Source organism: Cnephaeus nilssonii (genome assembly GCF_951640355.1).
Source record: "Cnephaeus nilssonii genome assembly, chromosome: 2".
Lineage (NCBI taxonomy): Eukaryota > Metazoa > Chordata > Mammalia > Chiroptera > Vespertilionidae > Cnephaeus > Cnephaeus nilssonii.
Window position 1 is genome coordinate 12,345,684 of NC_137073.1, and position 21,766 is coordinate 12,367,449.

At 46.9% G+C, this 21,766-nt stretch overlaps 1 protein-coding gene across 1 annotated transcript in view; it reads right to left on the reverse strand.

The window, feature by feature from the left end:
* Positions 1-12,264, reverse strand: part of IL21R (interleukin 21 receptor) — a 39,340-nt gene extending 27,076 nt beyond the window's left edge. Inside the window, exon 1 of the mRNA XM_079800208.1 lies at positions 11,792-12,264. The gene's annotated coding sequence lies outside the window, so the exon portion shown is untranslated. The remainder of the gene's footprint in view (positions 1-11,791) is intronic.
* Between the last annotated feature and the right edge of the window lie 9,502 nt (positions 12,265-21,766).

Consider the following 21,766-nt stretch of genomic DNA (forward strand, 5'->3'; position numbering starts at 1 on the left):
GTAATCTCTAATATAAGCACTAACAGAATTAAAAAAGGAAGTATAACTAGCAATAGACAAAAGACATAGAATAACAATTTGTTTAAAACTTTATTCTTCTAAACAATGGGACAAAGAAGGAAAAAAAGGAACAAAGAATAGATGAAGCAAAAGGAAATAAATAGCAAAATGATAGACTTCATCTCAAACACATCAGTACTTTTATTAAATATAAGTAAACTAAACACTTGAATTAAACACGTAACCTTATACCAAAACTTGACATTAAAAGAAAATTAAATTATAGGTCAAACACTCTGATAAATATACATATAAAAATTCTCATGCAAAATATTAACAAATCAAATCTAATGATATATGCAAAAGTAGATAATATATCATTATCACATGAGGTATATTTCAGGAATGCAAGGTTAGTTCAACATCTGAAAATCAGTATAGTGGTTTCCTTTAGTCCGTGGTTCCATTTTATGCAGTCTTATTTATGCATGGTCAACTGCAGTCTGAAAATATTAAGTAAATAAATCCAGAAATAAATAATGCATTATTTTAAATTGGTGTGATAAAAGCTCACACTGTCCCACCTGGAACATGAATTATTCCTCTGCCCAGTGTAGCCACACTTTATATGCCACCTGCCCATTGATCACTTGGCCTTCTCAGAAATCATCAGATCCACTGTCATGGTATTGTACCGCTTATGTTCAAATAACCCTTATTTTACTTAATGATGACCCCAAAGCACAAGAGTACTGATGCTGGCAATTCAGATATGCCAAAGAGAAGCCAGAAAGTGCTTCCTTTAAGTGAAAAGTTGAAAGTTCTAAATGTAATAAGAATCAAAATCATATGCTGAGGTTGCTAAGATATACAGTAAGAATAAATCTTCTATCCATGATATTGTGAAGAGGGAAAAAGAAATTTATGGTAGTTTTGCTGTCACACTTCAAACTGCAAAAATAATAGCCACAGTGCATGGTAAGTGCTTAGTTAAAATGGAAAAGGCGCCCTAGCTAGTTTTGCTCAGTGGATAGAGCGTTGGCCTGTGGACCAAAGGATCAAGTTCAATTCCAGTCAAGGGCACGTACGTTGTTTGCAAGCTCCTCCCTGGCCCGGGACCTGGTCAGGGCACGTGCAGGAGGCAACCAATCGATGTGTTTCTCTCACATCGATGTTTCTCTCTGTATTTCCCTCTCTTTTCCACACTCTCTAAAAGATCAATGGAAAAATATCCACGAGTGAGGATTAACAAAAACAAACAAATAAATAAATGAAACGGAAAAGGCACTAAATCTGTGGGTGGAAGACACAACAAAAAATGTGCTCTAATCGATGGCAACATGTTGCATCAGAAAGGACCCCTGAAATGAGTGAACCAAGTCATTTACTGCAAGTAAAGGGATGGTTACCCTGATTTAGGAATAGGTTTGGCATTTTATCATCTCACATCATCACAAAAATAAGGTAACTACAGTACAATAAGATATTTTGAGACCAATATGCATAAGGAATGTTGACACAAAAAATCCTCAACAAAATACTAGCAAACCACATGTAACACCACATTAAAAAAGAATATGAATAAATGGGACTTAACCTTGGGATTCAAGGATGGCTCAACATACAAAAACCCACTACATTAACAGAAAAAAAGACAAAAAGGACATGATTATTTTATTTTTTTTTTATTTTTTTTATTTTTTTTTTAATTTCTTTATTGATTAAGGTGTCACATATTTGTCCTCAGGACATGATTATTTTAAATAATGCCGAAAAAGCATTCGACAAAATTCAACATCTGTTCATGATGAAGACACTCAGCAAACTAGTAATAGAATAAAATTACCTGAACATAATAAATGCCATAAATGAATACACTGTTCGCCTCAATGGTAGAAAGCTGAAAGCTTTTCCTCTAATGTAAAAAACAAGGCAAGACCTGGCTGGTGTTGCCCAGTGGTTAGAGTATTGGCCCACTCACCGAAGGGTCACAGATTCGATTCCTGATCAAGAGCATGTACCTGGGTTACAGGCTCGATCCCTTGTCCCAGTTGAGGCATGTGCAGAAGGCAACCTATGGATGTGTCTCACGTGAATGTCTCTCTTTCTCCTTTCCCCCCTCCCTTCCACTCTCTCCAAAAATCAATGGAAAAAAATATATTCTCAGGTGAGGATTAACAACAGAATAAAAACACAGAAACAAGGCAAGAACGCTCACCCTTGCCACCACTATTTATACTGGATGTCTTAGCCAAAGCAATTAGTCAAATAAATAAATAAATAAATAAATAAATAAATAAATAAATGGCAGTCAAGTTGGAAAGGAAGAAGTAAAATTATCTCTGTTCACAGGTGGCATGATCTTAAATATAAATAACACTGAAGATTCCACGTAATAAACCTGTTAGACTAAGTAACCAATTCAGTAAAGTGGCAGAATACATAAACACACTCAAAAATCAGTAGCAGCCCTAGCTGGTTTGGGTCAATGGATAGAGTGTCGGCCTGCGGCCTGAGGGGTCCCGGGTTCGATTCTAGCCAAGGGCACATGCCTGGGTTGCGGGCTCGATCCCCAGTGGGGGTAATGCAGGAGGCAGCCAATCAATGATTCTCTCTCATCATTGATGTTTCTATCTCTCTCTCCCTCTCCCTTCCTCTCTAAAATCAATAATATATATATATTTTTAAATCAGTTGCATTTCTATACACTAGCAATGAACAATGCAAAAAGGAACTTAAAAAGCAATGCCATTTACAATAGTATCAGAAAGAATAAAATACTTAGGAGTACACTTAATCAAGGAGGTGAAAGACTTGTACACTTAAAACTACAGAAGAAACAGCTGAAAGAAATTAAAGAAGATACAAGTAAATGAAAAAATATTCCATGTTCATGGATTGGAAGACTTACTATATTTTAAGTGCCCAAAGCAATCTACAGATTCAATGCAGTCTCTGTCAAAAGCCCAATGACATTATTTGCAAAAATAGAGAAAAATCTTAAAATGTATATGGAATAGCAAAGGGCCCCAAATAATCAAATCTTGAGAACGAAGAATGAAGATGAAGGCCTCAGACTCCTGATTTTAAAATATATTACCAAGCTACAGCAATCCACGTAGGTATTGGCATAAAGAGAGATAAGTAGGTATTGAGACCAATGGAACGGAACAGAGAGCCCAGAAATAAACCCGTGTTCATGGTCAGATGGTCTTTGACAAGGGTGCCAGGACCACATAACGGGGAGAGGAGAGTCTCTCAGCAAATGGTGCTGGGAAACCTGGAAATCCACGTGCAAAAGAATGAAGATGGACTCTTATCTTACATCATCTACAAATTAACTCAAAATGGATTAAAAGCCTAAATGTAAGACCTGAAACTATAAAACTCCTAGAAAAAAATATAGGGAAAAAAATATAGAGAAAAACTTCAAAAAAATTGGGCTTGGCAATTATTTATCAGATATGACAGCTAAAGCACAAGCAACAAAGCAAACATAGACTAATAGGATGGCATCAAACATAGAAACTTTTGAGCAGCAGAGAAAGCAATTGACAGAGGATAGTGCAACCTACGGAATGATAAAAAATATTTGCACACCCTATATTGAATTTATAAAGAACTCCTATATCTCAGAAACATACAAAAACAAAAAAGTGCCCAATTGGGGAAAAAATGGGCAAAGGACTTAAATAGATATTTCTCCAGCGAAGACAAGCAAATGGCCAACAGGTGTATGACAAGATGCCCAGCATCACTAGTCATCCGGGAGATGCAGATCAAAACCACAATGAGTTGCTACTTCACACCTGCTAAGAGGACTACCGTGTTGGGGAGGATGTGAAAAGACTGGATCCCTTGCACCCTGCTGGTGGAATTGTAAAATAATGCAAATGCTACAGAAAACAGTATGGAGTTCCCTTTAAAATATCAAAAATAGAACTACCGTGTAACCCAGCAGTCTCATTTCTGGGTACATATCCAAAAGAATTGAAAACAAGATCTCAAAGAGTAATTTGCACACCCATGTTCATTGCAGCATGATTCATAATAGTCAAGATTATGGAAGCAACCTAAATTTCATCAGCCAATGACTTGATAAAGGAAGTGTGGTATGCATGCAATGGAATAATATTTAGCCTTTAAAAAAGAAGAAAATTCTGCCAGATGCTATAACATGAATCAATTTCGAGGACATTATGCTAAGCGAAATAAGCCAATCATGAGAGACAAGTACAGCATGATTCCACTTATCTGACGTATCTAAAGTAATCAGACTCATAGAAATAGAAAGTAGAATGGGGGTCGCCAGGGGCTGGAGGGAGGGGGTCTAATGGGGAGTTGCTCCATGGAGATAGAGTGCATGATGAAGAAGTTTTAGAGATCTGCTGTATAACAAAATGCATATAGTTAAACTGCACTGTTCTGTGTTGTACACTTAAATATTGTTAAGACGGTAAAAAAATATTGTTAAGACGGTTTATGAAGTTCAAGGCTAGGAATTCTGCTTTGCAGCACAGTACCCCTTCTCGCGGGACTAGCAGATGGCGATGTCTATAACCATTACAAAAGCAAAGGTAGGAAGTCCCCAAGTGGTAGGTAGATGAAGCGGGCTGGGTTTTTCAGCTATTTCTTCCTACATCTGGACCTCCAGCTTGCAAAAGTATATTAACAAAGTTAATAAAGTATAAAAAAAACTATTGTATTTCTACACACTTAGAGCAAACATGAAATTTTTGAAATTATATAACTTACATTAGCATAAAAATCAAATTTCCAAGAATAAATCTAATGAAGGATGTACAAGACCTCTACACAGAAATCTACAAGATATTTGTAAGATAATTTTTAAAAAATATATTTTATTGATTTTTTACAGAGAGGAAGGGAGAGGGATAGAGAGTTAGAAACATTGATCAGAGAGAAACATCGATCAGCTGCCTCCTGCACACCCCCTATTGGGGATGTGCCCGCAACCAAGGTACATGCCCTTGACTGGAATCAAACCTGGGACCCTTCAGTCTGCAGGCCGACGCTCTATCCACTGAGCCAAACCGGTCAGGGCTGTAAGATAATTTTTAAAAAATATAAATAAATGGAGGGATATATGCTCATGGATTGGAAATTTTAATACAGTCGGCCCTCTGCATCTGTGTTTCACATCTGTGGATTCAACCAATTGAGAATCAAAATTATTTTTTAAAATCCCACAAAGTTTCAAAAAGCAAAACATGAATTTCAGCACTATGTTGAATCCATTTGAATGAAGTGATGTGTAGGCATACCTTGCTGTCGCTTCTATGCAAATATAGGTTATATGCAAACACTGTACCATTTTATATAAGGGACTTGAGCATCCCTGGATTTGGGTATCCACAGGAGATACTGGGACAAATTCCCGGTGGTTATCGAAAATGTCAATTCTCCCCAAGTTGAACTATAGTCTCAATGTAAACCCAAGGTTCAAAAAAATTCCCAGCAAGATTTTCTTTGGTGGAAATTGACAATCTAGTTCTACAATTTACATAGAAATGCAAAGAGCCAAGAATAATTTAGACAATCTTGAAGAAAATATATGGCATTGTTGCCAGGAAAAACAAATGAGCCAATGAAAAAATAATAGAGTCCAGAAATAGATTCACATATAGAGCCACTTAACTTTCAACAAAAGTACCACTGCAAAGCCATGGAGAGCAGGATCTTAAAAATGAGGGCCGATTAATTGGGTATTCATCTAGAAGAAAATAAACCTTGACCCTCTGCTTCACATCACCCATAAAGCTAAGTTACAGATGGGCTGTAGGCCTGTGTGGAAGCTAAAACAATAAAGCATGTAGAAGAAAACTTGGGGTATTATTTTCATGGCCTGAGGGCAGGCAGCACCTCTTTAACAGCACGTACCAAGCTCTAGCCAGAAGGAAAAAGACTGATAAATTGAACTTCATTAAAATTAGGAGTTTTTGTCCATTCTAAAGATTCCATTAAGAGAAGGGAAAAAAACAAAATGGGAGGAGATTCCATCTATATCTATACTCACACACATATACATACATATATAGGGTGTCCCAAGAATATACACACGCACTTTGAATAATTGTAAAGGCAGTGTTTATTAAAATGCATTTCATTTTCAAAATAGAGCTATCAGCTGTATACACTTTAACACGCTGCTATATATATTTATAATTTTTTATTTTTTAATGTTCACCCAAGAATATGCTTAGAGAGGGGCAGGGAGAGAGAGAGAGAAACAGCTGTGTGAAAGAGAAACATCGATTTGTTGCCTTCTATATCTGTGCCCAGAATATAGAAAGAACTCCTACAAAACAATAATAAATAACACAGTACCCCATTTTTTAAAAATAGACAGAAAGTTTAAACAGACACTTTACGAAAGAAAACATCTAAATGGCCAATAAGCATATGGAAAGGTGTTTAAACTCATTATTCATCAATGAAATGCAATTTACATCCCGATATGATACAACTGCTCATCAACCCAGAATGGCTAAAATGAAAAAAAAGACAGACTATTCCAAGTGCTTGAAAAGATCTGGCGTAACCAGCACTCTCCTTCTTGACCCAGTTTTCCGGTAAGAGTGTAAATTGGTACAACCATGTCAGAAAGCGTCAGCTGAACGGGACACCCAACAATTCCATTTCTAGACTATGCACCAGTGAAAAGTGTGTATATACGTGCACACGTGGAATGTGCCAGGTGTTCACAGCAGCGTTATGTACCACCTCCCCAAACTGGAAAGAACCCGAGTGCTCGGTTTCTCTGTATCTTCTTTCCCTCACTGATGATCAGGAATGGCATCCATCTAGTTCCTCAAGTCAGTCATCATCTCCTCTGTGACTCAGGAGGGGACTGGGAGTGGAAAGTGAAAGGTGAGGAGCTGATGAAGTACACGGCCCGTCTCCCATGGGGACCAAGAAGCAGTGGAGTGGGTGACCAGGGACTCCCCAGAGCGCCAGAAACAAGAGCCCGCGGGTCACCAGAAGGGGAAGTGCCAAGCCCGAGGGACTTCCCGAAAGGGAACGCAGAAGCAAGGGCTCGAGCTTACCCCTGGTCGTCAAGGACTCTGCCCACCTTGCCCCCTACGGCTTCCTTCCTGATCTCCCTGCTGCCAGCAGCGACCCCTCCAACCCCATCCTCGTTCCTCTACGGCATCTGTGGCTCCTCACTGACCTTCAGAGAAAACCCCACATTCCTGCAGTCACGAGCTTTCAGGATCTACTCCCCAACATTCCCTCCACCCCGTGTCCGTCCCGGACTCCAGATGCACCAGGTCCGGACGGCTTCCCCAACACCCATTCATCTGGCCTCCGTGCCTGTGCACGTGCGTCTCAGCCACCGGAACTCTCTGCACGCCGAGGCGACTGTCAGCCTCCTACTCAGTCTTCCAAATCCAGTTCAAATGTCATCTCCCCGTAAACCTTCGACCTCTCCAGAGAGTGAGTCACTCCTTCCTCTCAGGTCCCTGCCTCCACCAGGCAACGCTGCTCAGGGTGCTTTCGGCGACATTCGAAGCAGCATCCAGGCAGGGACCAGGTGTGGCTCAGTTACTGCGGCTCTCTGTGCCACATATCCATCTGTTTGTCTCCCTGTCCACACGTGTCATATTAGGGTTGGTTTAGGAAACAATCCTGGTTTTGTGTTCATGACCTATCTCCATCCTCAGAGCATAAGCTCCCAGTGGCTGGGAAATGAACTTGTGTTGTTCACCGCAGTGCCTAGAATGGGGCCTGCAACATAGTAGGTGCTCAGCAAGTAGCTGAAGAAGAACGGGGAATGAATGAATGAGGCTGAGAATCATGGTGTCCAGTCATACACGGAGCAGCCCTGAGGCAGCCCCCAGAGAGGTCTCGGTTTCCCCATCAGCTTCATCAGTCTAGGAACTGCCCCCCCACGCTGGGCAGCACCCTCAGTTCCCAGGGTCTGAGTGACCATGGCTGCTGCCATCAGGTTAGTTAGTAAGAAGGCACCTCAGACAGGGACAGCGGGTTGCCCGGGGTCAGCAGCTGGTTCCCACCTAACGGAGCTCTCAGGCTGAGGAAGAGCCAGCCTGCCGGCCCTGGATCAGAACGGAGGCTCTGCCACTCACTCACAGTGGGACCTTGGGCACATCTCCTCCTTTCTCTGAGCCTCAGTTTTCCTCATCTGTAGAATGGGGCAATGCCCTGTGCCCTGGCCTGGCTGAGGGGGTATGAGGCAGGTGTGGGCACACTGTAGGTGTGTGGGTAATGTTAGTTACTTTATTTTTTTGCCAGTGACGAGGGGTGGGTTGTGGGTGTCTAAGGCAGGTAGGCCAGGACATTGGCATTATAGCTTAGTCAGTAGGAGCTGAACCTGAGAGGCAGCGTCTGTCCTTTCCGAGGATGTACAACCTCGGAGCCTCTGGAGCTCTCAGCCTCTCTCTCCCAGCCCAGCCTGGATCCTTGTCCAGGACGCCTGTTCTCACCTGAACAACCTTTTCCTGCAGCATTTCTCCCAGCCTGTGCCACCGCCCCTAGCTGAGACGCACCCCCACTCCCAGCAGCCATCCCCTGCCTGTGCCATCTCTAACCTGCCCTACCACCTCCACCACGCCGGGCAACCTCGCCCAGACTGTGCCACCTCTCTCAGCTCCTGCAGCCACATCGCACTCCAGGCCCCCTTTCCCCAGACCAGGAGGGGCTGGTTGTAAGGCAGAGAAAGAAAAAATGCTTTCAACCACAACTGCTTGAGGCCACGAGGTGGGGGTGGGGGTGGGGTGGGGGCAGGCCTGGCAACCTGCCTTTATCCCTTTCTTGCCCAGCAGGCCCCCACCAGCCTGCCCCGGCCCTGGCGCCAGCCAAAGCAGCCCAATGTCACTGATTTGTGCTGGAGAAGGTTTGCGGGTCCTAGTCCCAGTCCACATCATCAGGCAGATGAGGAACTAGAGGCCCAGAGAGGTCCAGAACCTCGCCCGTGGGTGCACAGCGAGGAGGGACCAGGTCCGTGCTGGTACACTTGCCTCACCTCCTTGGGGACAATTTGCATAACCAGATCCTCCCTGGGGGCTTTGGGGACCAGCAGGCTGGGTTCCTGCCGCAGGTGTTCTGGCCATTGGGGGCCCTCAGGGGGCCCCCTGCCCACACCCCGGGGAAGTGAATGTTCTCAGGTTGCTTCAGAATTTCCACGTTTACTCAGAGCTCTCTTTTGAGCTGTCAGAAAAAGTCCCTCTGGCTGGGTGCCAGGGCCAGGAGTGGGGGGGGTGGCTCCTCCCAGCTCCCCCTCCCCCACCCCTGGGCTTTGGCGGCCCTGGAGGGCAGGGAAGAAAGACACATGTGAGGAAAGGGCTGTTAGGAAGTCCTGGTTCCCCTGTCTCCACAGCTTTCTTCCCTCTGCTTGTAAATGACTTCCTGGGTGACCCTAGAAAAACCCACCCTCGCTGAGCCTCAGTTTCCCCATCTGTGAACGTGGGGAGTAGAATCATCGTAAGAGCTATCACTTATTGAGGGCCTAGCCCTAGCCTAGGCCGGAAGCTATGCCGAGTGTCCTAGCTAATAACAAGGGGATTATTGCCAATAATATTGAAAGTAAAACATCAGAGCTACCATTCCTTGTGAGCACTGCTGTGCTCTCGTCGCCTCATCCTCACACTGGCTGGCTGGCTGTGCACCACTGCATCCCGGGAGCAGGGCAGTGCCTGGCGCACAGTAGGTGCTCAATAAATACCTGTTGAACAAAACCTCACAACAAGCTCGAGACAGGCGCTCTGTGTCCATATGACAGATGAGGAAACGGGTTCAGAGAGGTTCGTGGCTTCCTCAGGTCACACAGCTGGGACTCAAACTCAGGTCTGGCTGCTTCCAAAGCCCCCAGCAGCCGACCCTGAAAGCACTGCTCCCCTCCCCGGCTGTGGAGGGGAGGGGAGCTTCCTTCCTACTCTTCATCTCTCTCTCGGGCCCCAGGAAGGCCGAGATGCTGCGGAGAAGCTGGTGCCTCCAAAACCTCGGGTGGCCGGCGTGCCTCTTTCCACCTTCTCTTGAACTGGCCTCCCCCCAGCATGCACCACCCCTGCCCACAGCCTTGAGGGGCTCCAACCCCCCCTCTTCCTCTCTGGGGAGGGGCGAGCCTGCAGCACATCCGAGGGCGCAGCCTTCGCCTTGCTTGCCCCTCTCCGAGCCCTGGGTCTCGTCCACCTCCTAACACAGGGCTCCTAGCGTCCCCCATCCAGACACCCTGCCAGGTGTGGGGTGGGCAGTACCAGGGCTCCTGGTACTGGGGGTCCAAACCCAGCTCTGCCTCTTACAGTCACAGCTGACCTGGGGCAAGGTTCTCCCCACTGAGCCGCAGTCTCATCTGTGAAATGGGCTGAATGAGGCCAGCAGCCTCACCTGTGTTGGGGGGATTATGGGAGGCCCTCGAGCGCCCGCAGCATGCTGAGCGCTGCAGCCAGGAAGGCTGGAGCCCGGGGGCCAAGGGAGGCAAGACTGTGGCTCCAGAGGCGGGCCCTGCACCTTTTACTGCCCGAGGAGAGCGGTCCTTCCCCCTGAGCTCCAGGCTCCTCAGGCTGTAAATTCCCCTCCTGGGGAGGCCTCCAGCCAGCAGCTTTCATAGTTTTATGACTTCAGATCCTCACAACCAGCCCCACAAGGATGGAGCAGCGTTTGTTCCCATTTTACAGATGAAACCACCAAGGCTCCATGGAGCTAGAAGAGCCACAGAGACTTGCCCAAGCTTACCCAGTTCAGACTCTGGCTACACAGAGACTTGCCCAAGCTCACCCAGTCCCGCATGGCTGGACTCTGAACCCGCCAGGTTTTCCCCGCTCCGCCACGTGCTCTGAAAGCCCTTCACTTCCCCCGGGGAACGCAGGTGTTCCCCCCAGCGGCCCTCACCCTGTGATGCCCCTGCCCGGGCCATGCAGGTGCCCCCCTCCCCGAGTGGCCCCTGCCTTGGTAATGCCCCCTGCCTGCCCCCTGCCCTGGGTCCTCTGCTCCGGCTGAGCAGCAACTTGCCATCCTTCCATGAGTCCTAGGTTCCCACTCCAGGCGCTTGCTGACCCGCTCCCCTGCCAGGCCTGTGCCTGTCCCTGCCTTCACCTCTCTTTCAGTCAGAAATGGACCCACCCTTCAAGGCTCAGCCTCAGGCCCCAGCCCCGGCGCTCTCCTCGCCTCCATGCAGCGCACAGCACCAGTTTGCCCCCAATCGCCTGGCCCCCGATCTTTCATGCAACAGATGAGGAGACAGCACGTGGAGGGCAGGACCAGCCCCCAAGTCACCTGCTTCCCCCGCTGCTTGAGTCACCCTGGGAAAATCTCTCTACCTCTCAGACCCTCAGTCCTTTATCTGTGAAATGGGCACACCAACTCGTTTTGAAGCATTAGATAAAATAAGGGAGATAAAACACAGAAGTTGGCACACAGTCGATGCTTCCCACTCACCCCCAAAATGGGCCCCCTAGCAGCGACACAGGGTCACACCCAGCCCACCCCTGCCCAGCTCAGCTGCCCAGAACCAGGGGGACTGTCGAGTCACATTTGATCTAGAACCGGCTTTCCCTCCCCAGCCCCTTGCCTTCGGGAGGCTGGTTTTACAGAGAGCCCCCGGGCCGCCTGGCCATGCCCTGCCCCGGGCCCGCAGGCCGCCAGCAGACCCACACAGAGGCCCTCCAGCCCCCCTGAGCCGGGCTGAGCCGGAGACTCCAGCCCAACGCTGCTGGCCTCACCCATGTCCCCAGCTGTGCTGAGGGCCCAGGACCCCTCTTCGCCCTTCCACTTCAGGCAAGGACGGGGCCCTCCGGGGCAGAGAAGGAGTTACCTGCTATTCCAGCTTCTTCCTCAGCAGTCCATTCGGTGAGCTCAGGGCACTCAGTGGCTCCCAGGGGGGCAGCCGGGTTCCGGGTGGTGGGAGGACAGGCAGGGCTCTAGGACGGGAATCCACAGCCCACACCGAGTCATCAACCAGACAGGATACAACCTGTCCCCTGGACAGACGGAAGCTGGGCCCTGGACAGGCAGGCCACGCCGGGGTCAGTCACGTCCCAGAGAGGTCATACACGGACAGAAGAGGGTCATCGTGGGGCAGGGACCGATGGGCTGCACAGGGATGGACAGACAGCAGGCAAGGGCTAGCCAGGCAGACAGACGGGAGGCAGGCCGGCAGAACGTCAGGCAGGCTGTCACTTAGGCTCAGGGAGCGGCAGGCAGACATTGGAACCCCGAGCCCATCAGTCACTCGGCAGAGGGCCCCCAGTGGGTCCCTCAGAAGCAGCCGCCGACATCGCTGCCCCAGAGTGTGTGCAGGGTGAGGAGGAAGAGGAGGAAGAGGAGGATGTGGTGAGAGCTGCCCACTGCCCCGCCCACAGAGCAGCTGGCTCCTCCCCAGAGGGAGTGAGAAAGAGGTGGGAGGGTCCCAGCTCCCAGGGAGGGCCCACTGCTCCCCAAAGGTCATGACCCAAGGCAGGCAGGAGGGCTGTGGTGGTGCCATACTGGACCGGGAGGCCCCTGGTGGTCCTGAGAGTCCAACTCTCAGCTCGGAGAGAAGACTAAGAGCCCGGGTGCCCTGGTGCAGCCATGGCGGTGACCTCACCGCAGCCCCTCTTCCAGTCCGGTCTGCGTCGCTGGGCATGCTGCCTGGGGGCCCAGAGGAGGTCTGGGACCCCCCAGATTCCTTGGCCCCTGTTTGAATCCAGCCTATGGCTGCCGTGCTGCAGGGAGCAGGACCCTGTCTCCACGCCCTTGAGGAGACAATCCCTTGGGCATATGACATCACCTCTCTGAATGGCCTCCCTTTGCCCATCTGTTAAATGGGGACACCTGGCCATGGGACGGGGGGAGGGCAGCCGTGACACATGGGAATTCAGGAGGAAAACAGAGAAAAGGATTCTAAAGAGGGTTTTCATCTTGCCGACGAGCCGGGGGCCGGTGAGGGGGTCAGATCTCTCTGGCCGACCCTTGAAAAGCCAGGGGACAAAATTCAGCAAACGCCTGCAGCAGCTTAAGGAGAGCACGAGGATGGCGGCTGCTGTTGCTACTCTTACTCTTTCACAGTTTGTAGGCTCCTGGGCGATCTCATTGTATCCCACAAACCCTGTGAGGCAGACAAGGTTATTCCCATTTCACGGGTGGAGAAACCGAGGCTCAGAGGGCGGAAATGTCACACAACTAAGACGTGTCCCCGCCAGGGTTTGAACCTGGGGAGTCTGCCTCCTCAGCCTGAGCAGGCTGTGCACGGGCCCCAACAAGGTTCTCAGGGCGGGTGGGCTGTTTAACGATGTTTGCATGACACAGGTCGGCTCAAACTCGCATGTCATCTCTTCCCTACTGACTCATTTTTGGGAAACAATTTGCAGCTAACCCACATGTCCGGTCCAAAGGAAAAAAAAAAAAAAAGAAGAAGAAAGCATCTTGCTATTTATTTCTTCCATTTTTTTCTTTTTCTGGTTGTTTTTGAGGAACTTGGCTGATTGGAAGGATGTGCTCGTTCTCTGGAGAACAAATCTTGGGAGAAAGCCAGCTCTTTATTTTCTTTCTCTCCATCTTCAGGGCGAGGTTTCTGATACCCGGTATCAGATGTTTGCAACAGTGGAAAGATCCAGAGCAGGGGGAGTAAAGCTTACTCTGTGCCCAGGACTTGCAGGATACAGTACCTCACTCAGAGCAAGTCAAGAAAATCGTTATTATTACCATCACCGTCATCATCCTTATTTTACAAATACAAAAACTGAGGCCCGGAGCAGTGGTGACTTGCCCAGTGTGACAGGCAGTCAGACAGGCATGAGCAGGGCAAGGATGATGGGCAGGTACAGAAGGTCACCAGGGTGGAAAGCCCCGGGTGCCTAGCAACGGGCAAAACTGGGAAAACAAGGACCTCGCCCCCAGGGTGACCTTTCCTCCCCTAGCACATGGCTGTTCTTGTGGTTTGGACACTCCCCTGACCTTTCCTTACCTGGCATGTTGCTAATCATGCAAGTTAGACCCCCTTGGCAGGGGGGGGGAGGGAGGGGAGGGAGGGGCGGGAGGGGGGGGGGGAGACAGACAATGAGGCCAGAGAATAGCCCTTAAGCATTAGCCCCAGGACAGTGAGGCTCTGACCCGCATCAAATACATCTCGGCCTCAGTTGTGTTTCAGCTCCAGGCCCAGAGAAGCAGCAAAAACCAGACAAGTGACACCGTGGCTGCCTCAGGACCCGCCGCATTGACTCATGACCCCCTGGCACCGACCAATCAGTGGAGACCAGGAACCCTGAAAGCGCACAGCTGGGAAGCTGATGAAACTCTATTTGGATCCTCCCCTGGGACCTCCCTTAAGATCCCTGCCCTTAAAAGCCCTTTGGACAGGGGACCCCCGCCCTCTCCCCCCCCCCCCCCCCCCCCCGCAGGTCCTCTCTCTCCTGGAAGCACACCTTGCCTTCCCCCTCCCCTCGTCTTCCCCAGGGGTTACCTTCACCTTTCTGTCTCCTAGGCTCCAAGGGCCCTCCCTTTGCCTCCAGAGTCCATTTCTTCCACCTCCAGGACTTTCTAAATTAACTTTCTCTTACGCTTTGTCTTGGCCCTGAATTGTTTCTTAGCCAGAGCTCAAGAACCAGGATGCTGAACGGAGGTCCAATCATCAGTAACATTCTGGTGCTGATCTGCTGACAACACAAGGCCACACAGCTGGGGGGTGGCAGAGCTGGGATTGAACTCAGTCCTCCGGGCTCCTGAGTTTACATTATTTACTTACTTATTTTTATTTTTTAATATATTTTTATTGATTTCAGAGAGGAAGGGAGAGGGAGAGAGAAATGGAAACATCAATGAGGAGAGAGAACTGTTAATCAGCTGCCTGGGAGCCCGCAACCCAGGCATGTGCCCTGACTGGGAATCGAACTGTGACCTCCTGGTTCATAGTTCCATGCTTAACCACTGAGCCATACCAGCCAGGCTGATCTTAACATTCTTGGTCACTCATTTCGCTTCTGGATGTATATTAACCCACCTGTCTCCCTCTCTCCCCCCTTCCTGCCTGTCTGTCTTCATCCCTTCCCTCCACCCACCCACTCACCTACCTACCCACTCATCATCCTTCTTTTTTATTTAGAGAGAGAAACATCAATTTGTTGTTCCACTTATTTATGCATTCATTGGTTGATTCTTGTATGTGTGCTGACTGGGGATTGAACCCGAAACCTTGGCATATCAGGATGACACTCTAACCAACTGAGCTACCCAGCCAGGGTCCCCACTTATTCATTCTTCTATCCACCCACCTATTCAACTAACTATTCTCTCCTTCCTGCCTTCTACCCACCAATACTGAGCAGGCCCTTGAGTATGCACTGGGGATACTGTTAGGGTTTGACTAGTGACACAGACTGTGAAAGAATTCACAACTAAGGGAAAGATGCAGAGAGGAAGTTTATTTTACTTTCCAAAAAGGAAAGGGCCCAGTACTGCTAGTCAATACAGGTAGGGAAGAAAGGGTGGCCTGCTCCTTTAAGCAGTGGCTGTTGCTAAGTGACAAGGAAGGGAGTGGGGATTACATTGAAGTTGAGCAGATACCAGGGGGGCGTGTCTTGAAAAGTTGCAATTTGTTTGCTTTCCAGGAGACAGTCCAGCAGATGTCCTAAGGAGGTGTCTTATCAGTATTTTTCCCCAAGTCTGTAAAACATGCTTAGAGCAAAAGTTATGAAGAGTTCAAAGAGGCTTGTTTGAAGGGTTCGGGGTGGGCGGGGATGGGGGGAGAGGGAACTTTCTACTAACTAGAGATTCCTTGGTGCAAATTATCCCTGAGTTGTGAAAACAGCAGGGAGGAGGGGGGTGCAAGAATGTAGCCTTGCCCTGGCCGGTGTGGCTCAGTGGATAGAGCGTTGGCCTGCGGACTGAAGGGTCCCAGGTTCGATTCCGGTCAAGGGCATGTACCTTGGTTGCTGGCACATCCCCAGTAGGGGGCGTGCAGGAGGCAGCTGATCGGTGTTTCTCTCTCATCATCGATGTTTCTAACTCTCTGTCCCTCTCCCTTCCTCTCTGTAAGAAAATCAATAAAATATATATTTTTTTAAAAAAAGAATGTAGCCTTGAGAGTAGCTTCTCTTGTCCCACAGCTTGAACAGAGGAGTTGTTTGAGTTGGAGGAGCCAACAATCTTGGAGTTTAATTACCAGGTGCTTCTCATTAATTGTGGAAAGCCATAGCAAAGAAAAGGAAAGACCTTTTTCTGTTCTTACAGATACCCCGAAGAAATATATACAAGTGGCAGCCCTCATGGAGCCTGTATTCTAGTGGGAAGTAACAGACACAAAGAAATAATGGACAAACTAAACAAATTTTCATAGGAACTAAACTAAGTGTCATCGAAAACTGATGAGAGGTCAAGGTAGAGACATTTAGGGGCACGCTGGATGATAAGAAGGACCCAGCCGTAGGGGAAACCTTGTAGGCAGAAGGAACTGCAAGTGCAAAGGCACTGAGGTGGGAAGAAAATGTGGCTTGCTCCAGAATCCTGAGAACAGAGTGACAAAATAGAGTGAGCAAGCAAAGGGATACTTGGGGCTGGGGTCACGGAAGTCACACATCTTGCATACCACATGGGGCCTTTCAGGACAATGCAAGGAAGGTAGGCTTGGTTCCAAAAGAAATTGAGAGTCATCTGAGGTTTTCATCAGCGGAGTGGCTTAATTCAATTCACATTTTCAAAAGAGTGCTCAGGTCATAATTCAGCAAGTGGATGGGATGAGGCAGAGGCCACTTAACTCCTTGTGTTTAAAAAGTAGATGCTTTTGCTGTGGTGCATTTATACCGTGGAATACTATGCAGCTGTAAAAAAAGAAGGATCTCTTACCCTTTGCAACAACATCGATGGACCTGGAGATTATTATGCTAAGTGAAATAAGCCAGTCAGAGAAAGACAAATATCATATGTGGAATCTAAAGAACAAAATAAAACGATGAACAGAATAGCTCCAGAGGCATGGATGCATGGAACAGACTGACAGATCTCTGAGGGAAGGGGAGAGGGGAGGGCGGGAATAGATTAACCAAAGAACGTATATGCCTATATATGCATAGCCCTTGGACACAGACAATAGTGTGGTGGTAAAGGCCTGGGGTGCGGCAGGGGCTGGGTGAAGGGGGGCAAAGGAGGAAATGGGGGATGTCTGTTATACTGTCAACAATAAAAATAAATTTTTCTAAAGGGAAAAAAAAAAAGTTGATGCTTTTGAAAGTTGAAATTTAACAGCTACCACGTCCATTGCAGGGACATGAGTCCCTTCAGAAATAGATCTGGGCTGAGAGAAGAGTCCATTGAGGGGCCCCTTGGGTCTGTTTATGTCTCGTGTGTGGCCCCCAAGGTCTCAGAAGGAGGATGTAATAGGATCTCTCAACACCCTCCCAGCACCTCTTAGTATTCAGAGATGGTCACTGGGGAGGAAGTGGTTACATTTGCATTTCAGCCAAGGGGCCTGGGGGTGGGGGTGGGGTGGGTATAATTGAGACAACCCCACCTTCAACCCATTTCCTCCTTTTTATTTTAAGATTTATTGGGGTATAATTTACATAGCACAAAATTCAGCCATTGAAGCACACCATTCAATGGTTTTTTGTTTGTTTGTTTGTTTAATATATTTTTATTGATTTCAGCGAGGAAGGGTGAGGGAGAGAGAGATAGAAACATCAATGAAGAGAGATAATCACTGATGGGCTGCCTCCTGCACGCCCCCTACTGGGGATCGAGCATGCAACCCAGGCATGTGCCCTTGACCGGAATCGAACCTGGGACCCTTCAGTCCGCAGGCTGACGCTCTATCCACCGAGCCAAACCAGCCAGGGCCATTCAGTGGTTTTTAGTAAGTTAACTGAGTTGTGCGCTCACCACTGAGTGGAATTGTAGAACATTTCCTAAAAGACCCGTTGAGCCTATTTGCAGTCAGTCTCATTCCTGCTCCCAGCCCACTAGTCCCCTTTCTGTCTCTACTGATTTTCCTTTCTCTCTGCTGGACTTTTCATACAGATTGAACCATCCAACATGCGGTCTTTCATGCTGTTGTGTTTTAGTTGTTGTTTTGTTTGTTTGTTTGGTTTGTATGTGTTTGAGGTTCATCCATGCTGTGGCTTGTACTTCATTCATTTGTATCGCTGAATAACGTTCCATTGCGTGGACGTGCCACACTCGGGTGGCCCGGCAGCAGCTGGTGGACACTTAGACTGTGCTCAGGTTGTCTTTGCCGTGAGTAACACTGCGTGCACCTTGCCGGGCAAGTCTTTGTGCAGACACGTGTTTTCAGATCTTTTGGGTATCTACTCAGAAGTGGATGGCTGAGTCATATAGCTATTCTATGTTTAACTGATTGAGGAGCTAACAAACTGTTTTCCACAACAGCTACACCATATTACATTCCTACTGAAAGATCAGACAGAGGCGAAAAACCAGGACTACAGGCTTTATTAGAGGAGAAGGACCTGCCGGGCAGTCTCGCAAGGGGAGAGCAGCAACACGTGCAGAAGGGAACACGCCTTTTGAAGGTAGGAATGGGGACTTAATGTACTCGGCACGTGCTGATTGGTGGCTTAATGTATGGTCCATATAACGAACATAGTTAGTCACTCGGGTACTTAGGGACAAGGGCTTAGGGCAGTGGTCGGCAAACTGCGGCTCTGTTGACTAATGAGTTTGCCGACCACTGGCTTTGGGTATTTGGCAGGTGTTGATTGGTGGTTCAGTGTACAGTCCATATAAGGTGCCTGGTTAGGTACTCATGTACGTCCAGGCCACAGGTGCAGGTTACGTCATACTCCGCCCACCAGTTGGGGGAGGGGAAGATCTATCACCTACCAGCAGCCTATGCAAGTTCCAATTTCTCCACATCCTTGTCCACACTCGCTGTTTTCCTTTTATTGAGCCATTCTGGTGGGTGTGAGGTGGAGTCTCCGTGTTTTGCTTTGCATTGCCCTAATGGCTAACGATGCTGAATGGACATCTTTTTGTGTGTTTGGTAGTCGTTAGTGTCCCTTCTTTGGAGAAATGTCTATTCACATCCTTTGCCTCTTTTAAAGTTAGGTTGTGCTATAGACAGAATGTTTGTGTCCCACCCTCACCCTGCAATTTATGTGTGAAATCCTGACCGCCCAATGTGATGCCATTAGAAGGCGGGGCCTCCGAGAGGTGATTCGTGGGGCAGAGCCCCCAAGAACAGGATGAGTGCCCTTATAGCTGTAGGAAGCTTTGAAATTGGGAGTGTAGTCCTCCAACTTTGTTGTTGTTGTTTTTAAGATTGTTTTATCTATTCTGGATCCACATAAATTTTAGGATCAACTTTTCCATTTTGAAGGGGGAAAAATAAGGCTATTGGGATTTTGATAGGGATTTCATTGAATTTGTAGATTGCTTTGAGGAATATTGCCATCTTAAGTCTGGGATATGGGATGTTTCTTCATTTATTTAGATCTTCTTTCGTTTCTTTCAGCAATGTTTTGTAGTTTCCACTGCATACGTCTTTCACCTCCCTTGTCAAAGCTATTCCTAAGTGTCTTATTCTTTTTTATGCTCTTGCATATGAAAGCTCCTGCTTAATTTCCTTTTTAGAAATTTTATTGCTAGTATAGAAACACAATTTTTGTATGTTTATCTTGTACCCTGCCATTATGCTTAATTTGTTTATTATTCTGTATAATAAAAGGCTAATATGCGAATTGTCCCCTCGACTGGGAGTTTGACCAGGGGGTGGGGCCAGCCGGCCAACTGCCCACGGCCCCTGCCCATGGCTGGCCCTGCCTCTGATCGCCCCCCCCCCACCCCGAAACCCGGACAGCCCAGTCACAAATTCGTGCACCGGGCCTCTAGTTTCTAATAATTTGTTGATCGTTAAAGACTTTCTAGGTATGGTATTATGTCATCTGTAAATAGAAGTAGTTTTACTTTTATTTAAAAAAATTATTTATTTATTTATTTTTTTGCTGAATTGCTCCAGTTAAAATTTTCAGCACAACATTGAATAACAACCGTGAAAGTGGGCATCCTTGTTCCTGAGTGAGGGGAAAAGCTTTCAGTGTTTCATCCATCGAATGTGATGCTAGCTGTTGGTTTTCATATATGGCCTTTATCATGCTGAGGTATTTTCCTTCTATTCCTAGTTTGCTGGGTGTTTTTATCATTAGAGAGTTGAATTTTGTCAAATGCTTCTTCTGCATTGTGAGAAATGCTCACCTGTCGGAATTCAAATAACCGACTCCGAGACAGAAGTATGGCGAAAACCAGACTTTTAATACTTCCTGGAGAGTGGGTGTCAGGTTCTACAGGCACACGTGAAGTAGCGATCACAGCCTATGTGTCCCCCTAGGGTGTGAGAGTCCCTCCTCCAGTTCCTCATTGGCTGAGTGCTATGGGGTTAATAGTTTCCTCATACGTCGCCTAGGTCTTATTGTCTCCCATTGGGTTATTTTTTTTTAAATGAGCTGAGGCCTTTTCTAGTTGTCTCTACCTCCCCCTGTCTAGTTGAGGTGGGTGCCTCAGTTTCCACCATGATGCTGGCTCCCGTCCACAGTTCTTTGTTCTTATATCCTCCTCCTCCTTCCTACGTTCTGTTTGCCCCGGGGAAATTCAGTAACTGCTTCCATTAAAAGTTAACTATGCTGGAGATGGATCACAAAGGCTTATTTCCTACATGCATCATTTCAGATGATCATGTGGATCTTCTCTTCATTTTATTGTGTTGAACTACATTTTTTTATTCATTTTATTAATGTGGTGTATCTGCTTCACTATGTTGTATACCAGAATCACTATGTTGAACCACCCTTGCATTCCTGGGATAAATCCCACTTGGTCATACTGTATAATTCTTTTAATGTCTGGTAGGATCCAGTTTACTGTTATTCTTGCAGTAATTGTTGAAGATTTTTTGCATCTATATTCATAAAGGATATTGGTCCGTAGTTTCCTTTTATTGTGGTGTCTTTGGCTGGCTTTGGTATCATAGAATGAGTTAGAAAGTGTTCTCTCTTTTTTGAAAAATATACTTTTATTGATTTCAGAGAGGAAGAAAGAGGGAGAGAGAGATAGAAACATCAGTGATGAGAAAGAATCATTGATTGGCTGCCTCCTGCATGCCCCCTACTGGGGATCGAGCCCACAACCCAGGCATGTGCCCTGACCAGGAATCAAACCGTGACCTTCTGGTTCATAGGTTGACACTCAACACCAGCAGGGCTGGAACTGTTCTCTTTTATTATGTGAAGGAGCTTGAGAAGGATTGTTAATTCTTCTTTAAATGTTTGATAGAATTTACCAGGGAAGCCTTCTGACTTCTTTATTATGTGTTTGATTACTGATTCGATTCTTTACTTTTTGTATTTCTATTAAGATTTTCTATTTGTTCTTGAGTCAATTTTGGTTATTTGTGTCTTTCTAGGGATTTGTCAGTTCATCTAGGTCATCTAATTTGTTGGCATACAATTAGACATGGTATTCTTTCATAATCCTTTTTATTTATGTAAGATTACTAGTAATGTCCCCACTTCCATTTTTTATTTTAGTAATTGGCATCTTATCTCTTTTTTCATTAGAAAACCTAATGGTTTGTCAATTGTGTTGATTTTTTTAAATAAACAACTCTTGGTTTTGTTGAACCTCTCTATTGTTTTTCTATTTTTTATTTCATTTGTCTCTACTCTAATCTTTATTATTTCCTTCCTTCTGCTAGCTTTGGATTTAATTTGCTCTTCTTTTTCTAATTCCTTAAATTGTACAGTTAGGTTGCTGATTTTCAATCCTTCTCACTTGTTAATAAGGCATTTACAGCTATAAATTTCTCTCT